Source organism: Sorex araneus, chromosome 1 (genome assembly GCF_027595985.1).
Source record: "Sorex araneus isolate mSorAra2 chromosome 1, mSorAra2.pri, whole genome shotgun sequence".
Lineage (NCBI taxonomy): Eukaryota > Metazoa > Chordata > Mammalia > Eulipotyphla > Soricidae > Sorex > Sorex araneus.
Window position 1 is genome coordinate 209,277,698 of NC_073302.1, and position 22,478 is coordinate 209,300,175.

Below are 22,478 nucleotides of genomic sequence, written 5' to 3' on the forward strand. Positions count from 1 at the left end.
CTTGCTCCACTTCACATCTCTTGCTCCCTTATCAAAGATTAGATGATCATACATTTGGGGTTGTGTGTAGGGATATTCCACCCTGTTCCATTGGTCTACGGCTCTGCCTTTGTTCCAGTACCATGCTGTTTTGATTGTTACTGCTTTGTAGTAAAGTTTGAGGTTAGGGAGGGTGATGCCTCCCATCGTCTTTTTCCCAAGAATTGTTTTAGCTATCCTTGGACGCTTGTTGTTCCATATGAAATTTAGGATTGCTTGATCCATTTCTTTGAAGAATGTCATGGGTATCCTTATAGGGATCGCATTGAATCTGTATAATGCTTTGGGGAGTATTGCCATTTTGACAACATTGATTCTCCCTATCCACGAGCAGGGTATATGTTTCCATTTCCTCATGTCCTCTTTGATTTCATGGAGTAACGTTTTGTAGTTTTCTTTGTAGAGGTCTTTTACTTCCTTGGTTAAGCTGATTCCGAGGTACTTGATTTTCTGGGGTACGATTGTGAATGGGATTGCTTTTTTCATGTCCCTTTCCTCTGCCTCATTATTTGCATATAGGAAGGCCATGGATTTTGGTGTTGATTTTGTAGCCTGCAACTTTACTGTATAAATCTATTGTTTCTAAGAGTTTCTTAGTAGAGGCTTTAGGCTTCTCTAGATATAGTGTCATATCATCTGCAAATAGTGAGAGTTTGATTTCTTCCTTTCCTATCTGGATGCCCTTAATCTCTTTTTCTTGCCTAACAGCTATCGCAAGTACTTCCAGTACTATATTGAAGAGGAGTGGTGAGAGTGGGCATCCTTGTCTTGTGCCTGATCTCAGAGGAAAGGCCCTTAGTTTTTCCCCATTGAGGATAATGTTTGCCATAGGCTTGTGATAGATGGCTTGGACTATCTTGAGGAAAGTTCCTCCAAACCCCATTTTGGCGAGGGTTTTCATCATGAAAGGATGTTGGATCTTGTCAAATGCTTTCTCTGCATCTATTGATATGATCATATGGTTTTTATCTTTACTTTTGTTGATATGGTGGATTATGTTGATTGATTTCCGAATGTTAAACCATCCTTGCATCCCCGGGATGAATCCCACTTGGTAATGATGAGTTGTTGGATCCTATTTGCTAGTATTTTGTTGAGGATCTTCGCATGGGTGTTCATCAGGGATATTGGTCTGTAATTTTCTTTCTTAGTTGTGTCTTTGTTTGTTTTGGGTATTAGGGAGATGTGTGCTACATAGAAACTGTTTGGGAGAGTTCCTGTTTTTTTCAATTTCCTGGAAGAGTTTGAGGAAAACAGGCAGCAGGTCTTCTTTAAATGTTTGGAAGAATTCGCCAGTGAAACCATCTGGGCCTGAGCTTTTGTTTTGGGGAGGTTTTTGATTACAGTTTCAACTTCTTAACATTGATGGGTCTATTCAGGTATTCCAAGTCTTCTTTGTTCAGTCTTGGGAGATTGTAGGAATGGAGGAATCCATCCATTTCTTTTAGGTTCTCCTGTTTTGTGGCATAAAGACTTTCGAAGTAGTCTCTAATGATCTTTTGAATCTCACTGGTTTCTGTTATGATGTCCCCCTTTTCATTTCTGATTCGATTTATTAGGGTTCTCTCCCTTTCTTTCTTTGTGAGTCTTGCTAGGTTTATCAATCTTATTTATTTTCTTGAAGAACCAGCTCTTTGTTTCATTGATCTTTCAGATTGTCTTTTTGGTTTCCATGTCATTAATTTCCATGTCATTAATAAAAATAAATAATTTTTATTATTTCTTTCCTTCGATCTGGTTTGGGTTTCTTTTTCTGGTCCTTTTCTAAGGTCTTGAGTCGTGAAGTCAAGCTCTCTATGTGGGCCCTTTCTTCCTTCCTGAGGAGTGCTTGGAGAGCTATAAATTTTCCCCTTATCACGGCTTTAGCTGCGTCCCATAGGTTTTGGTAGCTCGTGTCTTCATTCTCATTTGTTTCTAAGTATTTTTTGATTTTTTCCTTGATTTCCTTCCTGACCCACTCATTGTTCAACATTGAATTGTTTAATTTCCAATTGTTTGATTTGATTCTCCGTGTCGGTGAGTGGTTAGCTTTTATCTTCACTGTATCGTGGTCTGAAAAGATGGTTGATACAATTTCTATTTTTCCGATTCTATTGAGGTATGTTCTGGGGCCCAGTACATGGTTTATTTTAGAAAATGTTCCGTGTGCACTGGAAAATAATGTGTATTCTTTCTTTTGGGGGTGTAAGGCCCTGTATAGGTCTATTAGGCCTCTCTCTTCAATTTCTTCTTTCTGAGTCAGTGTTTCCTTATTGAGTTTTGTTCTTGTCGATCTATCTAGAGGCAATAAGGCTGTATTGAAGTCTCCGACTATAATTGTGCTGTTAGTGATATCCTCTTTGAAGTCTGTTAGGAGTTGTTTTAAATATTTAGCTGGTCGTTCGTTAGGAGCGTATACGTTTAAGAGTGTGATTTCTTCCTGTTGTACATATCCCTTGATAAATAGAAAATGACCTTCGCTGTCCCTTTTAATCTTTTTCAACCTGAAATCTATGTTGTCGGATATTAGGATGGCCACTCCAGCTTTTTTACAGGGGTTGTTTGCTTGCAGGATTGTTTTCCATCCTTTGACTTTGAGTCTATGTTTACTCTGCTTGTTCAGGTGTGTTTCTTGCAGGCAGCAGAATGATGGGTTTAATTTCTGGATCCATTTTGCCACTCTGTGTCTCTTTATGGGTGCATTTAGGCCGTTGACATTGAGAGAGATTATTGTGATAGGATTTTGTGTCATATTTCTGTGGTATTTGTTGTTTTTATGTGGCTCCACCTTGTCTTACAGTAGCCCCTTTAGACCTTCTTTCAAGTTTGGTTTTGAGTCTATGAAGGACCTGAGCTGTTGTTTATCCGAGAAGTAGTGTATGGTTCCTTCGAGTTTGAGTGAGAGTTTAGCCGGATAAAGTATTCTTGGTGAGGCATTCATTTCACTGAGTTTTTTCACTATGTCCCACCATTGTCTTCGGGCTCGGAGGGTTTCCTCTGACAGATCTGCTGTAAACCTGAGGGGTGCTCCTTTGTATGTGATTTCCTTCTTTGATCTTGCTGCTTGCAGAATTGTGTCTCTATCCATAGCATCCGTCATTCTGACTATGATATGCCTTGGAGTCTTTTTATTCGGGTCTCTTTTTGCTGGTACTCTTCGGACTCCTTGTATCTGGATGCCTGCCTTCTCCAGCTCTGGGAATTTCTTAGCAATGATGCCTTTGACTGTGTTTTTTTCATTGCGGTTACTTCCCTGTGGTTCTGGTACTCCAATGATTCTTATGTTGTTCCTCTTGAAGTCATCCTCCAGGACTCTGATTCGCTCTATAGCCATTTTGAGGTCTTTGGCCATGATTTGTTGTTGTCTATAAGCTTTCTGCAGCTCATCTTCCAGGTCGCTGATTCTGTTTTCAGCTGTAGTCATTCTACTGTTGAGGGCATCTAGTGAGATTTTTAATTCATCTACCGATTCCTTTATTTGTGTGACTTCCGTTCGTAGGTTTGAGATTTCTGCTCTCATTTCTTCTTGCATTTTCTTGGTAGAGCGTTCCAGTGCTTCATTTATCTCCTCCCTTAATTTATTGGATGTCTGTTCCATGGTTGCTTGGAGTAGGTCGACTCACCTCCAGATCTCCTCTCTGAATTGTTTATCTGAGAGGTCGTAGATGTGAGTAGCCCCCGTTGATGTTTCTGGAATCTTTTCTTCTCCCTCTCTTCGTGGAGGGGATTTTCGCTGCTTCTTCATATTGTTACGGAAGTATAGAGTTGGAAGTTTGTAGTTATCTATTCTTGTTCCCTCTTGCTGAGGAAAGGAGGGGCTCTGGTTGTGCTAACCTTCCCTTATTCACTGACAGCTTTTATAGTGTCAAACTAAGCTAATGGCTATTTTGAATGAGTGTTTGAGATGGCTAAAGTGATTTTCAGAGAAATAGATAATAACTATTATGCTGAGGTAACAAAGAATAACCGCGGCTGCATTAGCATTGGCCGCTCAGACAGGAGGCCACGCCCACCTTGAGACCACACCCCCTAAGATACAGGCCACGCCCACCAGCGTCTTCCTGTTAGAGAGCCAGGCGGGAAGACCCCAGGCTGCAGTTAGAGAGCCGGGTGGAGAGACGGGATGTGTAGGACACGGGGTGGGGCAGCTGCAGGATGTCGGGGACCCCATTCGGCGGGAAGCGGGGGATGGGAGGGCGTGGCCGAGAGTCAGTGACCGTACCTGGGTGGGCAGGCCGCAGTTAGAGTCACAGCAGGACACAGGGCAGGGCAACTGCAGGATGTCGGGGACCCTGATTCGGCGGGAAGCAGGGGACCTCTTTCTTAAGGTTTTTAAAAAGAGAAAATGTACTATAATCTCTGTCTACTCACCTTATAAATTTTATAATTATTGTATATGTAAAGAACTTGATTTATAGAAATTACTTCAGAAATCAGTTACAATGAAGAACATTTCCTCCTCCTAACAAAATATTAGCATAAAAAACTGAGTAGTATGGTTATACTAACACAAACAGTTAAAGAGTACTAACACTATGGAAGAACATGGCAAAAATGACATCATTAACAAAGAATTATAATCTGCAAAGGATTATAAGACTATGATTAAATTAACATATATAACTGCAAAAACATTCAGAAAGGCATAGATATCCATTAAAAGTTCTATTTCATTATTTGAAAGTTAAAAATTATTGCCACATATTGCAATATTAATTGCTATATTAAAATAATGATAAGATAGGAGAAGAAATACTTTGTATTTGCTTTTTGGGTCACACCACGTGATGCTCAGGGGGTTACTCCTGGCGGTGTCTGGGGTACCATATGGGGTGCCAGGGATTGAACCCGGGTGGCCGCGTGCAAGGCCAATGCCCTACCCACTGTGCTATTGCTCTGGCCCCAGAAATACATTTTTTAGTTAAATCAATGAAAATTTTTATCACCTACATTATCATTAAATTATAGGGGAAACAAGTTTTTGCTATTCCAGAAAATATCACAAAAATAATAGTGGAAATGACAATGATTAACTAGAAAGACCCATTAAAGAATAAAGCAAATGAATATTTGATATTGCAGAATGATTCATTAATATAACTTTAGAAAGTCTTGATTCTATAGCATTTATCACCAGTGCGTAAATGAAGAAGAAAGTCAGGTATGATGACAAACTACGTTATTTAATACATATTGGTTACTATGAAAATTCCCTTGTTAATTGAGTGGTTGATTGTCTTTTACTAGTGTAGAGATGAGTTTGTTTTCTTGATTTGGATAATTTAGAGATTTCTACTTCATTTAAGAATTCTTTCATCTTTTTTGTATGACTAAAATATAATCATCAACAACTTTGTAAAAAAATAAATAAATAAAAAGAATTCTTTCATCTTTTCTGTTTATTTCTTCTCTCTTCTCTGCCAGTCACACCCTTTGAATAGAAGAAAAAAGAATATGTAAATTATGACACTATAATCTGACTAATTCCTGTGTCTGAGGTTTACTGCAGAAGTGGATTAAAAGTGGAGTATACATTATAAAGTATACTCTTAAAAGTCTTTTTATGTTGCTCTAACAGAGGTCAGCATTTTAGACTAATCAGATATATCAGAGCAAGGTAAAAGACATAAGTAAAGATTGGGATAAGAATGAACTGTCTAGGGACTGGAGCATTAGCACAGCGGGTAGGGTGTTAACCTTGCACGCAGCCGACCCAGGTTCTACTCCCAGCATCACATATGGTCCCCTGAGCACCACCAGGAGTAATTCCTGGGTGCAGAGCCAGGAGTATCCCCTGTGCATCACCAAGTGTGACCCCCCCCCAAAAAAAAGAGTGAACTATCTGTCCTATAACTGACTTGGTAAAACAAGTGATCCTATCTTCAAGTCTTTGCAATTTTCTTTCTTTAGTTTGTTAAGACCAGAAATTGCACAGGTTCAGTTATAAAATTACAGTTACTATTTTTTTAATTCATATACATTTTCAGCCACATAACAGAATAATACATTATTGTCCATTTGGACCTTAAAAGATTTAAAGTGTAATACAATATATTTTCAACCATCCACTTTCTTTAAACTCACTCTTCTCTACAGAACACTTTTAATTACTCCAGAATGTTTTTTTCAAATATAGATTAAAGAATAATTTTATAACACTTAATATATATTTACAGTATGCTAGACACTGGCATAATTTGTTAACTAAGTGATCTTCTCAAATCTTTCTAAAGATAGAAGCATTCTTTACATTTTACTGCCATGAAAATTGAGGTAGAAAAAATGTGAGTGACTCCCTAGGTCACCATATTTGGAGAACTTTAAGCAAAGATGAGAATTTGAACATATTCGGGCATTCTGGCTTCAGATTATTTATAACAGCTGCTTATACTGATCTTTTGAATAAGCAGCCTTCAGCTATATCTTATCTTGGACTCTTGCACAGATAGTAGATATTTTAAAGAGAGGAGCCTAAGCTTTGTATACATCTGAATCACCTGGGGATTTGCTTTAAAAAAAAAGCTTCTGGATAGAGACATAGTACAGGGATAAATTGATTACTTTGCATGTGATAGATCCCAGTTGGATCCCTGGCACCTCAAAAGGTCCCTTGAGCACTGCCATGACTGATCCCTGATCACCCAGCCAAGAGTAAGTTCTTAACAAAATTATCACTGATCTATTGATTATACTTTGATTATCACAGCCTTGGTTTTATTAGAAGTTGTAATCTATTCCCCACCTATAATACCACCAAACTACCTATCTTTGAGAATTTAAAATATAGTGGCCGTTTATACAGACATAAGAACCAAACTGATGTTGAAATCAAAAATGTTTTTACTTAGACTCAGTAGTTGACTTACATTATTTTTCATAGTTGTTGAAAAACTGTTCATATAGATGTCAGCAAAAAATATTAGGTTAGTTTTGAGCAATAATTCTCAGGAACATTTTGTGACATTAAAACAAGTTAAAAAAGATAAATGTAATTTGTCTTTATTCTCCAGGTATTATAATTCTTTGTATAGTTGTGATTCAAGACAAAATTTTTTCTTGAGTAATTGATGATGAAACTACATTTAATTTTCTTTTGTATCTGTGAATTCCTTCACATCAGACCTGCAACCATCTAGATTTAAATCTGAAGCAGAAATGAGAAGAAAGATAATAAAGTATTTAGCATAACTATAATTTCTTATTTTAGCATTGCCATTTATCCCTTAGCACTTTTGCTTGTAAATTGGCTTTGCTAAAATAGTTCCTGAAGAATTGGAGTTAGCTTTAAAGAAATAAAGTGGAAAAAACATTTTTTTTCTGTCTCACTTCACTCAGGCTTAAATAAACCCCCCCTTTGGAAAGAGACATTTTAATATGTCACGTTTCAGTTCCAGCTCAATAAACAACCATTTATTTACAATTTTAAAGCAATCTTCAGCCTAGTCAGGTAAGAATTATTTCAAAAGAATAAAAACATTTTCATTTCCCATCACTGCCAAAAAAGAAAAGAACATGAGTTATGAGTCTTGCTATGTTGTCTTAAGTTGATTACTATGGAATGATTAAAAAACTAGCTGTGCTGTCAGAGCAAGGGAGTACATTATAAGTGTAATAACAGCTTAGGGATACAATCCATCAATGCCGCACTTGGAAGAAGAAAAAAGTTGATCTATTTCTTTGGTCATCATTTTCAGCATATTAGATGACAAATAATTGTACATTCATCAATAACAATAGATTAAAGTTGAAATGATTTATTGCTATTACACTGCTGTTATGATGGAGCACAGGGTCAGTCAAGCATCCACGGGGTCTGTATTTAATTTTCACGGGTCTCTTAGCAGAAATAATAGACAGAGAGTAAACCACCTGAAACAAGGTAGATCAAAGTTGTTGACAAGTGATTTGTAGGTTGGTTCTTCATGAGTGGTGGGAAAGAAGCAGAAGGACCTCTTTGGCGGGTTTGTTGAACCACTAAATCAAGCAGACCATGGGGCAACTTAGTCTAAGGTCCAGTCAGGCAGCACGTGGAAATATGGAAACTAGGGAAGTATGAAGCTTGCTTAACATTACTCAAAAGGTAATGGAATACATTTCATGTTCCTGGAACCAAATCCGGAGATTAAAACATCTGCAAATCTCAGGTAGGCTAATGAGAATCTGTTCCTTAGAAAGTTTTTTAATTGTTCTGTCCACTATTTTTCATTTTGTATAATCATGGGGAATTACAGGCCACAATTGTCTCAGTATAGTTTATATAACTTCCACCATAAGTCAGGTGAGAATTTTTTACATCAAATTTGTTTGAACACTTAAATTTTAATTCAAAAAAAAGTCTATTGAGTACTAAAGAGACTAGATTTTTTTCAAAGCACAGTTTGTAGTTTATCAAGGTCATCTGGAGATTTTGAAAAAGTGTATGTTACTGGATCCCAAACAGAGATACTTAATACAAATAGCTGGGAATGCACCTAGGTACATAGATTTTTACAAGTTTACTGAGTAGTTGTAATGAAATATAAATTTTAAGAACGAATGAATGGAGCCCAAATATAGCTGTTTTTTTAAAAAAATAATTATAGTGTCATTGGGTTTCAGGATGGTTGCCCATCCTGCCATTTGGACATACCCCAAGTAATAAAATATAGTTTATGAAGCTTCAACTTTGCATGAAATTCTTTTCCTTAGCTTAGACTTCAAGACTTTATATATATATATGTATACATACATATATATAAAGCCCTCTGAATTTCACTTAAATATTATGAAACAATCCCTTTCATAATATTTATGAATTTTGTTACAATCTCTTCTCAGCATATTCTAGTTTGCCAGTCTATAAAATAAGAATTTAGTGAACAGTGTCATCCCAAAACGAATTCCTTTGTTGCTATATTTTATATTTACTAATCTCTCTGAGTTTTAGAGTATATTGTTCTTATATTTTCTTAGTATAATCTTAGATATATAATTTATATTAAATATGTAAGTGCTTTACTACTGCAGTCAAAAAGCATAATTAATTAAGAAAATGATTAATGATGTGAATTTGGAACTAATTGTCTCAATTTATTAAACAGGATTTCCAGCTATTTAAAACATGTAAATGCCTGGAAATTTTAGGATACATTTTAATTATTACTATTAGAATACTTTTTTAGAACATACCCTTACTTGATATATCCTTATCAGGATCCTTTTCTGCAAAAGTTGTTAATAAGATGCCTTTGACCTAATTCATAAGTTAGATTATTTTACTAATAGACAAAGAAAGACAAAAGGAAAATAAATCTCAAAATAATTTGACTTTATAATTAATTATCAATTTTTAATAGAAAAAATGTTTTTTATTAATGCACACATGCTTTGTTGGTGCAGAAGCAGAAATCAGGGGACAGTGTTAGGACTTCTGGTTTGACAGAAAATTCTTATGTCATAGACATTCGTGGGGATTGATGTAATTGATAGTATCTCTACAGTGAGTAGATTTTTTAGCATAAAGTTAGGAAAGAAAAGGAGCAAAGTTGATAGGGATTAAATTGAAGTGAAGTTATTGCTAAGGTAATTGGGTTCAATTCTACCATAGACTGTTTAAAATATTTTGTTGAATGTGACTCAGACATGTTACTACAAGGGTGATGAGTCTAGATTTTAGTACCAACAATCATCTCTCAGAGTAAGGGTTATTTCTCTGAAATGATCCTAAGACTTTAACACATGGCCCTTTTATCCTGCTTCACAACTGGTTATGTTCTTAAAGAACTGCTCTTTAGAACTAATGGTTTCTTATAAATAGACACTTTGCATATCAAAAAACACGGACATATACTGGAATTACCAGCATGAGTGCAAAGTAATAATGACTTTTGAAGAGGGCATCAAAACTTTCTGCTACAAAAAGAAATTAACAGGTCAAATCTAAACTTAATAGGTGGACATATGTCCATGGAGTTTTCTGTCTTTGGTCTCCCTTAACTAGTGCAAACCTAATGATTGTCATTCTTAGAAATTAATCATTTTGAGATTTCTTTCTATTATATATATTTCCATATTAGTATTCCCTCTGAATATTTCAGTTATATGGAAACAAAATCAGAAGCACTGGATACATATCCGTAATGCTTAAAACTAGGAGTATCACTGGGGACACGGAAATAACTTGCAGATTAGAAAAAAACGACCACAGTATTCTTATTGTTTGATGATGCTATTTATGTGGTGAAGACTGTGTTCTCAGATTTAATTTTGTAAACATAATTTTGTCTGAGGTGTTTGTCACAATACTCTAAATATTTGAAATCTTGTCATTGTATTTCCTAAACTAAGGGTTTATTTTTTTAAAAAAAAACATGCATTTAACAGTCTTAACTGTGAAGGCAACAGTGTCTAACAAGAAATATGTCTACTGATGTTTGTAATTGTAACAGTATCCCTGTTCAAAGTAGTGCATTAGCAATCCCAGATAATATTAATTACTCCTTTCAGTTTAAGAAGAAAATAAAGCATGTTTAATAATCAATCTCAGGTTTATTAGGAACAAGATTTCATTGGAACTGAGAGGCAGTTATGCAGTAAGAATGCTAGAGGAGCACATCTAGTGTCCTGAAGTCTCACTGAATTAAATTCATTAAAAAACAATTAATGTACATGGACCAAGCAGACTAAATGAATAACTAGCTGAATTTGGCTTTGAAAAATCCCACACCTGTCAATGGTTATCACCAGCAAAGTAGTATCTACAGCTTTTAAAAAAAAGAAAAGCCTTTAATTTTCTGTCCAGTCAAATCTAAGTGTATCAGACTCAATTTTCCTTTCTTAGTAATCTAAATAATTTCCCACCTTGCTCATGATGAATGTCTTGCCAGTTCCTACTCAGTTCCTCCACTTTACACGACCTAATTAAAGAAAACATTCCATGATTGCCTATTTTTTCTCATGCATGACAACCTATTATTTTTTCTACCACCTGATTAGGGCTTTATTACCCTTGGATTTAGATTGATTTGCTGAGTACTTTAATAAAACACTACTTAGTTTGATTTAAAGGACTACAGGTTTCCTTCATTCAAACAATTATTCTTATAACCATCTCACATTCTAAGTACACTAGTCCTTCTGAAAAGAATTTTTAAGCTGCCTGTGAACAAGGTTACAAACTAGGGATCACAGGTGACATTCCTGTTGAATACGGGAATGCAGGCTATATTTAAGCAGTCATAAGAGGACATTTTGCAATATAATTTGTCAAGAGTAATAAATCTATTTTATCATATCTGTCAGGAACAGCTCCTGTGTATTAAAAACACTATAAAGTTTGTTGAAGATAAGCTAAAATTTTTATATGATTAAATAATCATAAATTTATGATGATGACAAATTACATTTACTGTTATCTCTAATGTGAGCCAAAATTAGATAGTTAAGAACTAAATAGATGATGATACATTTTGGTCTCACATCAAGTGAATTTTTATTAAATAAATTAGATGTGCAACATTTATAAACCTGTCTATTATGGGGGGGGGGTCTTTTAAATTTAAAATTTGTACCAAATTTGAAAGAAAAAAAGGTAATAGGACACACATAGTGACATTGATTTACTAATTGAATAAATTTCCAACAGAAAAAAAAGAGGTATTTGGGTCGTTGGGAGAAGGAGGTGAGCCTACCATGGGTGTGATATTTGTGTTCTGTGTGTGAGAAGCAGTTATTTATAGTAACTCAGGATCTCAATCAATAATTTAAAGTAAATAACTGCCCATTTCTCCGCGCCCGCACCCCCAGAATGACTGACGAAGAGGATGGAGCTGCTTGGGACACCGGCAGCCCACCAGCAACCTGCAGTATGTGACTTGAGAGTTTCTGCCAGGTCCCCCGAGCGGGGGCCTGGCGTTTCTCTTTTTTTTTTTCTTTAATCTATCTCTCTTCCCCTCAACCTCTGGGCACAGCACAACATCTACCCCACTTCTGAGCACAAAATGGAGAGACGCACCCAAGTGCGCGGCGCGGCTGGCGGGGGATCCAGGGCGGGGAAGTACCCGTCTCCGCCCACATCGGACACTTAAAGAGAGTGCAGCCACGTGGGCTTTCCCATTTCTCCGCGCCCGCACCCCCAGAATGACTGACGAAGAGGATGGAGCTGCTTGGGACACCGGCAGCCCACCAGCAACCTGCAGTATGTGACTTGAGAGTTTCCGCCAGGTCCCCCGTGCGGAAATCTCTCTCTCTCTCCTTCAACTTTTTCCCTGGACTTTAGACAGAAACCCAGAACCGCGCGGCCGCTGCCGCGGCCACGCGACCTAATGTCATCTTATTATCAGCAATATGTAATGGTTCCTTCTTAATGGGTCGGACTTTGGTGGGTGATCCTAACAAGAATAGTAAGTACTTTGTTGAAATATTGAAGGCAATCAAAATGGTAGCCATCTCTCTAGACTGAACTAAGCTATATCCCCACGCCGGCTGAGAAGAAATATCCTTCTTTCTCGGGAAGAAACGTGGCGTGGTGTCAAACATAGTGTGATGTCCATTAAGCAAACAGACCTGGTGGCGTGGGAATGGGAAATAAGGGGAAAAATTAGGTACATGGACCAGCGGGACGCTGGTGGTATCTCGAGCCGGAGCCGATATCAGCGCAAGAGCTTTGGTTCCAGAAACTGCTTCCAGACACTCTACTAGACTATCAACTAAGCCAGAGCCCCACGCTGGCTGATGACGGGAAATAACCATCCTCTTCGGTTTTTTTCCCTTTGTCAGACAGCGTGGCGATTACTAAACAGGCGTGAACTCGGTGGCGCGGGGCAAGGGGGAAAAAGAAAAGTTATGTAACAAACAGCAGGACTTAATATCTCTATATGCTTAGTAATGGAGAATTATCAAATGCCTCATTGGCAATAGGACTGTCTTTTTCTTTTTGGGGGGAAACCCCAGCAACGGTAGTGAGTTGTGTGTTGAAACATGGAATGTAATCGAGATAAGCGCAAATGAAGTGAAACTTATCACGTACAAGGGTGGGGACTAGGGAGGTGGGAGGGGGCGGCAGATATACTGGGGGGGTTGGGGATGGAAGATGGGCACTGGTGAAGGGAGGGGTGTTTGAATATTGTATAACTGACATAATCCTGAGAACTTTGTAACCCTCCACTTGGTGATTCAATAAAAAAAAAAAAATAAATAAAATAAAGTAAATAACTGTATCACTGTATCACTGTCATCCCATTGGTCAACGATTTTCTTGACCGGGCACCAGTTATGTCTCCATTTGTCCTAGCCCTAAGATTTTAGCAGCCTCTCTTTACTTGTTCTTCCCAGTGGTGCCACACTGGAGGCTCTTTCAGGGTAAGGGGAATGAGATCCATCATTGTTACTATATTTGACATACTGAATATGCCACGGAGAGCTTGCCAGGCTCTACCATGTGGGCAGGAAACTCTCGGTAGCTTGCCAGGTTCTCTCAGAGGGAGAACTTGGCTATAAGAAGTCACGCAGCCCTGAATGTGGCCGTGCTTCTGGGACCATTGTTTTATAGTCTCTGGATCTTGGCTGTTAATAGGATTACATGGCTCTGGGGGCATTCCCTGGGCATGTGACCACCTAGCTACTGGAAAATGGGGGATCTTGGTAGAAGAGGCCCAGCCCTGATCCAAGTAGGCTTGGAGATCTCAGCCCCGGGTCCCACACACCTGGGTCTCAGAAAGCCTCATGTTTTCATGCATGAGGCTCGTCCAAATATGTGGAGAGGGGCCTTGAGCATGGGTGTGGCTGGGTTCCAGAGGTCTATAAAATCTTTTTTAAATGAACAAACAAGACAAACAACCATAAAACTTACCCTAGTTTCAGTGAAAATGATTGTGGTCACCATAAGAAAAGTTCAGGAATGAACAAAGGGTCTTTTTAGCAAGACGATACAACTGGAACTTTGGTGTTAGAAGTGGTAAGAGTTTCCCACATAAAGCTAAATGATGTTCTATAATTTTATAAACAGATGATAAATAAACAAATTAAACTAAAAATGGACACAGAATCTCCTGCCCCTGCACCAGACTTTCTTCATTGGGGCCCCTCAGATGGGGGTGGGTTGAGTTTCCCTCCCTGCCCCAGCAGAGCCCCAGCAGCTGAAAACCTCTAGAACCCATTCACAGCTATGCTCAAGACCACTCTCCACATGCTTGGACGAGCCTCACGCATGAAGGAACCGGCAGAGGAATCCAGGCATGCGGGACCGGGGAGCTGAGATCTCAAAGCCTAATCAGATCAGGACTGGGCCTCCTCCACCCAGAGCCCCCATTTTCCAGTAGTTTGGCAGTCTCACCCAGAAACTGCCCCTGGTGCCAAGTAATCCCCTCATCAATGGCCAAGATCCAGAGACTATATGAAACAAATCTTATTTTATGAAAGGACTTCTTATCGTCTAGCCCACTGATGTGCCTAAAGCAGCACACATGTGTTTGGTTTTAACATACTTGCTTGTATTCTCTGATGTACATTCTTTGTCCCTCTTGGAGAGCCTGGCAAGCTACTGAGAGTATCCTGCCGGCACAGCACAGCCTGACAAGCTCCCCGTGGCATATTTGATGTGCCAAATATAGAAAAAATAACAGTCTCATTCCCCTGACCCTGAGAGAGCCTCCAATCATTGGGAAAGACGAGTAAGGAGAGGCTGCTAACATCTCAGGGCTGGGATGAATGAAAATGTTACTGGTGCCTACTCGAGCAAATTGATGAACCACAGGACAACAGTGATTCAGTGAAACTAATAATGCCAGCTTTGTGTAAGATTCAGAGCAAACTAATTTCCAGGATTTTAAAGAATGCCAAAGGGCTTGCAGTTTTGTTTGGTAGAATTGGGCATGATTTGGAGGTGGGAGAGATCGTACAATTGAGAGGTGGATATAGTGCTTGTGTTGCATGCAGTGTTTGATCCCTGAGCCCTGACAGTGATAACCCTTGAGCACAGAACCAGGAATAATCCCTGATTACCACTGGGTGTGGCCCCCAAACCAAATCAAAACAAAAGAACTACATAAGTGTATGAAAAAAAATTTAAGAAGATAGACTTGAACTATGTCCTGTAGGTATCACAGAACTTCAGAAATCCTAATTGGTCTTAGATTTCTCTACTAAAGGAATCTCAAAGAAAGTATAATATATATAAATATAATGTAAAATTATATTCAAATAGTACAAGCAGACACCAGTAATGTCTCTCATTGTGAGAATCATTGTTACTGTTTTTGGCATATCGAATAGGCCACGGGGAGCTTGCCAGGCTCTGCCATGAGGGTGCGATACTCTTAGTAGCTTGCTGGGCTCTCTAAAAGGGGTGGAAGAATCGAACACAGGTTGGCTGCATGAAATGCGAATGCCCTACCACTGTGCTATCTCTCCAGCCATAGTCAAATAGTAATTTATTTTAACATTTAACATTGCACAAGGTACAGATTCCTATATACATGCTTACATACTTTTATGAAAAGTCTTAAAGTCAAGGTTAAAAAACAAAAATTAGTAACATTTGTCAATAATTCAAGACATTTTAAAGTGGGTAAATTTCCCACTTCTGTTTTAGATATGTTGAGTGCAATTCCACTGTGGGATTCCTGTGCAGCAGCTGGCTGTAAGCCAATCAGCCTGTGGAAATCTGAGTCACTGGACAGTTTCTAATTTTGATCAGTTTGATTATCAATGCCAATTACTCACTTGTCTGGACAGGAGGCCCAGAGTAAGTGTTAAGAAGAAAATCTGATTTCTGTAGAGCAGTAGGTGAAGATAAACCTAGACATGTAGTTCGGAGGATATACAATATAAGAAGTAAAGGTCCAGTGAGTGAAGTTAGTAGCAATGCTTTATTCTATTAGAAATATGTGAAAGTGGAGGAGGATTTTGTAATAGTTACACTGAAGTAAGATGCATAAAGTTGGATTGCAAGATGTAAGGCCATGCTAAGTGTATACTCCCTTTGCATTTGTTTCCTGAGTTGTCCTCAAATAACACAAAAGCACAGAACAAAATCAACTGCAGTTTCAGTAATGCTCACCTAGTCATCTCTACCAGGTTGTTTTTTGTTTTTTTGTGGATTCCCTATTTCTTTTATTTTCTGGTTAATCTCTCTCAATGTTGACATTTAACTATTTTGTTAGTTCTTTTCTACCACTGTTCTTTGTCAAATTATCAGTAATTCTCTTTCAGTTGTAATGTTCCCAGCTTTAGATGATTTGATAGAATCCATGAAGACTCTTACCTGTGAAGATCTTTTTAATCACAACATTTTTGTGGTTCATTTCCAGATGTCCACATTTTAAGTATTAACATTACTAATTGTATATTCAAAAAACAAATATGAAGGAAGACTGCTTCATGAGTTAAGGGGAGAAGGCAGACGGAATAGAGAAGGGATCACTAAGGAAATGATGGCTGCAGGAATCAGTCGGGATGGGAGATGCATGTCAAAAGTAGATAATGAACCAAACATGATGGCCTCTCAGTGTCTGTGTTGCAAACCATAATGCCCAAAAGTAGAGAGAGAGTATGGGGAATATTGTCTGCCATGGAAGCAGGGGGAGGGTGGGAAAGATGGGGGTATACCGGGGATACTGGTGAAGGGGAAGGTGCGTTCTCTCTCTCTCTTTCTCTCTCTCTCTCTCTCTCTCTTTCTCTCTCTCTCTCTCTCTCTCACACACACACACCCCACCTGTTTTTGGTGGTCTCAAGCCCTTCCCTCACCTCCAAGGTGGCCGAAGGTGATGGACAGACAAAGGAAGGAATGAGGGCCAGACTGGTTTGTATCAATTGCAATTTTTCCCAGTCTCCTCTTCATTCCTCTTCCTCCTCCTCCTTGCCCACTCTCACTGCCTTAGTTATATCCCAAATCATGAGGGTTTGGGGTAACAAATACACATAGGTGTGGTCATACAACCAACAGAGGTAAAGTCTAAAGTCCTTCCCTCAAGGAAAGCTTCTTCTAGAACAAACTCTTATTCATCAAAATGACCTGCTCAAGAGCGAAATGCCATCTATGTGTGTGTTTCTTCTTTCTTTAGTTCAACAAACATATAAACATTCATAATATTAGTCATTCTGTATGGACACAATAAAACATGCATTAAACTTATAGGATAGCTCTCCTGGGGACACCTCACTATAGATCCCAGACTACAGTGCTAAGGCCAGATTAGTCTTTTCTAACCCTAACAGTGTCCTAATCTAGTTGTTACTTTTTGGATCATGACAGAATTAGTCCATGATCATGCTCCTAACTTAATAGGCACTTTGACCTGCCCATTTCGATGCCAGGGTAGCTCACAGCTTGCCCTGGGTCCATCCAGTTCCTTGTCAGGACCCAGTTTTGGGGGTGCTAGGAAGTAAGGGCAGCTGAGGCTTACATCGAGAGAACACATGCACAGGAGTGAATATTATTTGGAGTCGATTAACTCCCAAGTTATAAAAGCATAGCATTAATTGTCTTCCTGTTTCTATACAAAAAGGAAGTAAAAGGACATAAGGAGAAGAGAAAGGTAATATTTCACTTATAAATACAAGGCCAGTGTCCTTAGAAGGATCTGACCTTACAAGTTAACCGAGTCTGATTAGGGGATACAGGTGATTGACCGGTTGGGGAAGCATAGCACCAAGAAAGATGTTACGGATAATCACATAGGAATGGGAGTGTCTCAGGTACACTGTGATGGGTATTACTCAGTAAACCTATACTCTCTGAGGCCAAGGAGAAAGGACAAACAATGTTAAGCCTAAAACTGTTTAGAACTATAGTGCAACAACTAATAAATTATTAATAAATTAATAATTACCACAAAAATCTTGATTTCAAGCATTAAATATTCTGCCCGCCAAGTCTTACTTTCTTTAATAATCCCATTTTAGAACTGTAAAGAAAATCCAAATCTCGCAGCCATGTTAGCCTTTCTTCGTTTTTTAGCATAGAACTCTTCACAGATACCTTGTCCCATCCAGCGGAAAATATGTGGCCAATGGGTTCAATTGAAAATATTCTTCAGTGCCTAGAGAAATAGCTCAAAGTGATACATTACTGTGAGTTTGATTCCTGGCACAGAATGAGCCTCAAACACCAATACCAGAGAACTACAGGTTGTAGATCTGATGGCCCCATACCACACCTCCAGGTTTACCCCTCTGATCTGAGCAGAAAGGCTACTGGACCAGAACAATTGGAACCTGCAGGGCTAGGATGAAAGCCCTGGGATTCCAAGTGCCACTCCCTGGGGAGTCCCTCTCCTCATATATCCCCTACTCTTTGTTCTATTCTCTGTACTCTGAACTTCTATCTTAACCCAAATTTAAATCAATAAGTTCTCCAAACCTATGTGAGAGAAAAATTCTCAGAATTTTCCTGAGAATGCGAGAGCCATTCGACAAAGCAATTATATTTTTTCTCCCTTAATTTTACCAATTCTTAACTCCCAGACAAGAACTACTTTCTCTTCTTTATCTTTCTCTTATTTCTCTCTCCCTCTGTCCTTCTTTCTCTCTCCCTTTTTTGTTGCCCTCTTTCTCCTCTTTCTGAAATTTAACCTTCTCAACCGAGAACAGTTTTTCAATAGATACACATGCTCTAGCATTATTCATCCTAAAAATAATCCTTGGCTGTTATGTTCTTCTATAGCTATACTTCAGCTTTTTAGTCCTTTAGAATTAAAGATGTTGAAATTATCACTCACTCGCACAGCCTCCATGTTTTTGTTTCTCATTCATTAATTCAAACTTTTCAATCTGTGTACCTATTACTACATAAATTATTTCTAAATATTCATCATAAAATTAAAAATATTGATATGAAGTTCAATAGATACTTTATTCTGTATTTGTTCTTTTATAAGTAAAAACATAAGTATTTTTTGTAGTGTTCTTGCAATCCCTTCGCCAATGCCTATTAATTGTCAGTTTCTATCAACCTCTGATTTTAGGATTCTCAAGAATTTTGTATTTATCTCTTCTCAGTCTACAGTTTATCTGCAATCCTTTTCTGTGGCATCAAATTACATTTATGTCTTATTTAAATAACACTTTCCTATCTCAAAATTCTCTCTACATTTCTATCTGTAACAGTTTTGTTCCTATTGTGTTTTATGTACTATGTTTCCAAATGGTTTATTTTCTGGATTTTGCACCAAAATCTGGTCCTCTCCTTATATCCCCATACATGTTACATTAATATGTAAACAGCCATGAAAGCCATGAAACTTTAGGATTGTTATCTATTTAAAATTTATTTTCCACATCTTGACATGTATATAATCTAAACTTTTTCTTGCAGATACGCTATTTAAATTGTCTTTAGCACCATTTTAATGTAAGCTATCAAAGAGATTGTAATCTGAAAAGTTTATTATTCCAGTACCGTCTTTTCAGATTTGATAATATACTGTTGTGCTATCTGGACCATCGGAAATAAATCAGTGTCCATATTTCTTCCCAGAAAATAGAGCTGCAAGTCCAGTGCTTTAAGATAGCAATTTCTTGCAAAAGTAGAATATGGTCGCATGCCCAACTACAGATTCTGCTGCTTCATTTTCCTCCTCCATAACTATGTTCAGGTCAATTTGCCCTCATTTAGCAAAGCTATTGATTTGAATGTCTTTTCTGGTTTTGTACCATAGCTTTTCATATTTCAAGACTCTGAGCTCTTGGAGAGCGTGGCAAGCTACCAAGAGTATCTCGCCCCATGGCGGAGGCTGGCAAGCTACCCGTGGCGTATTCGATATGCCAAAAACAGTAACAAGTCTCACAATGGAGATATTACTGGTGCCTGCTTGAGCAAATCGATGAGCAACGAGAAAACACTGACAGTGACAGTGGGCTCTTATGTGCTTCTCCTTGTTCTGAGTGATCATGATAGTTGCATATTTATAATAATTATTTGGCATAGAAATATCAAAGATGCTCCAATAAATACTATACATTTCAGACACATTGCATCCTATTTTCATTTTATACTTGCTAGTATATCCTCTTGAGTACCAAGATTAATTACACCAGCCAGTATGATAGCATTTTTATTTTTGTCAGATCAGAAGAAAAGCTTCAAGCTATAGATCACATCTCTGCTGATGGTTCTCAAAAGAAATGCTCATCTACTTTTCCTAATTTTCTTGAAACTAGAACCCTTAACACTGCAGAACAAGATAGACTGTCATCTTGAAGTCTGTTCTACATTGACTAGTCCTGCTTTACATCCCCATCCTTTTGGACTAAAGTTTCCTTGGACATTAGTTTCCCAAGAGGGAAGTCTCATTCGTCCTGATTGATGCTCAGACCAGCATCTTTCCTCCAGAGTTAGCTTATCTAGAACCCTGCCTCCCCACTTTTCAGCTGTCCTTGCATCATCAGAATCAGTACCCACTTTCACATTATGCAATAAGGAATAATGTTGTTGTTTCTGGTGTGCTAATAGCAGCAAGGATTACACCAGGGTTATGGGGCAGTGCCAAGAACCAAGGCTAGGGCCTTACTTAAATCTTCTACCACTGATCCACATCCTCAATCCCTAAAGGTTTGTTATTACTGTTTCTCTGTTTTTGTTTTGGGGCCACATCCAGTGGCGTTTAGACAGTGGTTCCTTTTGACTCTGTGTTCAGGATGATGCGCAGGGGATGATGCAGAATGTCAAGAATTTAACCCTACCCTTTGTACTATCTCTCTGGCCCCAAGAGTCTTGAAAAATTTAAACCACCCTGTGGTGGGAATACATTCAGAATAACCAAATTCAAAGTTTTCTTTCCACAGTGCATTGGTGTTGTCATAGGCTAAGAGGGTACACTTCAGTGTCTGGTCTTCTATCCAACTCATTGATAGTTTTTCTCCATATGTGATAGAGGTTCTCTTGAATTTTTAGCTAGTCTCATTGTTATTAATTGAAGCAAATCCTTCAACTGTCTCCATCATTATTTCATGTTCTTCAATCAAGTGATTATGTGGCAGAATGTACACTCCAGTTAACTACCTAGAGCTCATTTTCCACTTTTGTAGTACCCAGTAACTTTTTAATTAGCTCATTATTCATTTTCCACTATTGTAGTACACAATATTTTTTCAATTTTCCCCAGGTAAGTCACTTAACAATGCTGACAATAGGTGTATATGACATCTTTTATTTTGTGATAAATGCAACTCTAAACAACAATGAAATATCATTTTACATCATTAAGAATTACACTTGGGGGGTGAAGTACAATGGATAGGGTGTTTGCCTTGCATGTGGCCTATCCGGGTTCAATCCTCAGCATCCCATATGGTCCCTCCCTGCAAGCATTGACAGGGGTAATTCCTGAGTTTAGAGCCAGGAGCATGACTGGATGTGATTCTCCCCCCACCAAAAAAAAAAATTACTCTTATGCAATACACAAAATGTTGGAGAGGATGTGGAGAGAAACAATTCACTGTTGATGAAAATTTAAACTGTTCCAACCATTACATAACACATTGTACTCAGTATTGAGTGTCCTAAAAAATACTAATGATAGCAATGTGTATTCATTTTAATTGATATATATGCACCTCCACATTCATCACATCACTATTTTCATTATCAAGAACTAGAAACAACCCACGTGCCTGTCAAATTATGTGTGGATAAAGGGTGGTATATTATTCAACAATAAAAATTCTGAAATCCTGACATTTGCATTGTCATGAATAGACATAAAAAGTAATATGCTTAGTGAAATAAGTCAGGTGCAGAAATCCAGGCACTGCCAAGTAATATTTCATTATGTTAGATATAAAAAATGAACTAAACAAAACAAAAATGATCTTGGAAAGTAAAACCAATTAGATTCTTCTAGAATAAATGTGGTCAAAAAGGGTCGGAGCAATAGTACAGTGACAAGGGTGTTTGCATGCAGTTTTTCATGCAGCTGACCCAAGCATGATCTTTGCATCCAATGTGGTCTCTGGACTGGAGCGATAGTACAGTGGGTAGGGCGTTTGCCTTGCATGTGGCCAATCTGGGTTCGATTTCTCCATCCCTCTCAGAGAGCCTGGCAAGCTACTGAGAGCATCCTGCCCGCATGGCAGAGCCTGGCAAACTACCTGTGGCATATTTGATATGCCAAAAACAGTAACAACAAATCTCACAATGGAGACATTACTGGTGTCTGAGCAAAATGATGAATAAGGTGATGACAGTGCTACAGTGCTACAGAGATCTCTGGAGCACTGCTAAGAGTAAATTCTGAGTGCAGAGCCAACAGTTATCCCTGAATATTGCTGGGTGTGGCTCCCCAGAACAAACAGAAAACAAACAACAGAAAATGAATGGGGTAAAGTATAAGAAGAATGAGGACAGAAGAGACAAATGATGAAGTATAGAAATGGCTTATCTGTATGCATACTGGGTTTCAATGATTCAAAACTAAAATATATAGTAAAATATATTTCAAATAATAAAAAATTGAATATTTGCAGGAGTTACAAAATTCAATAGC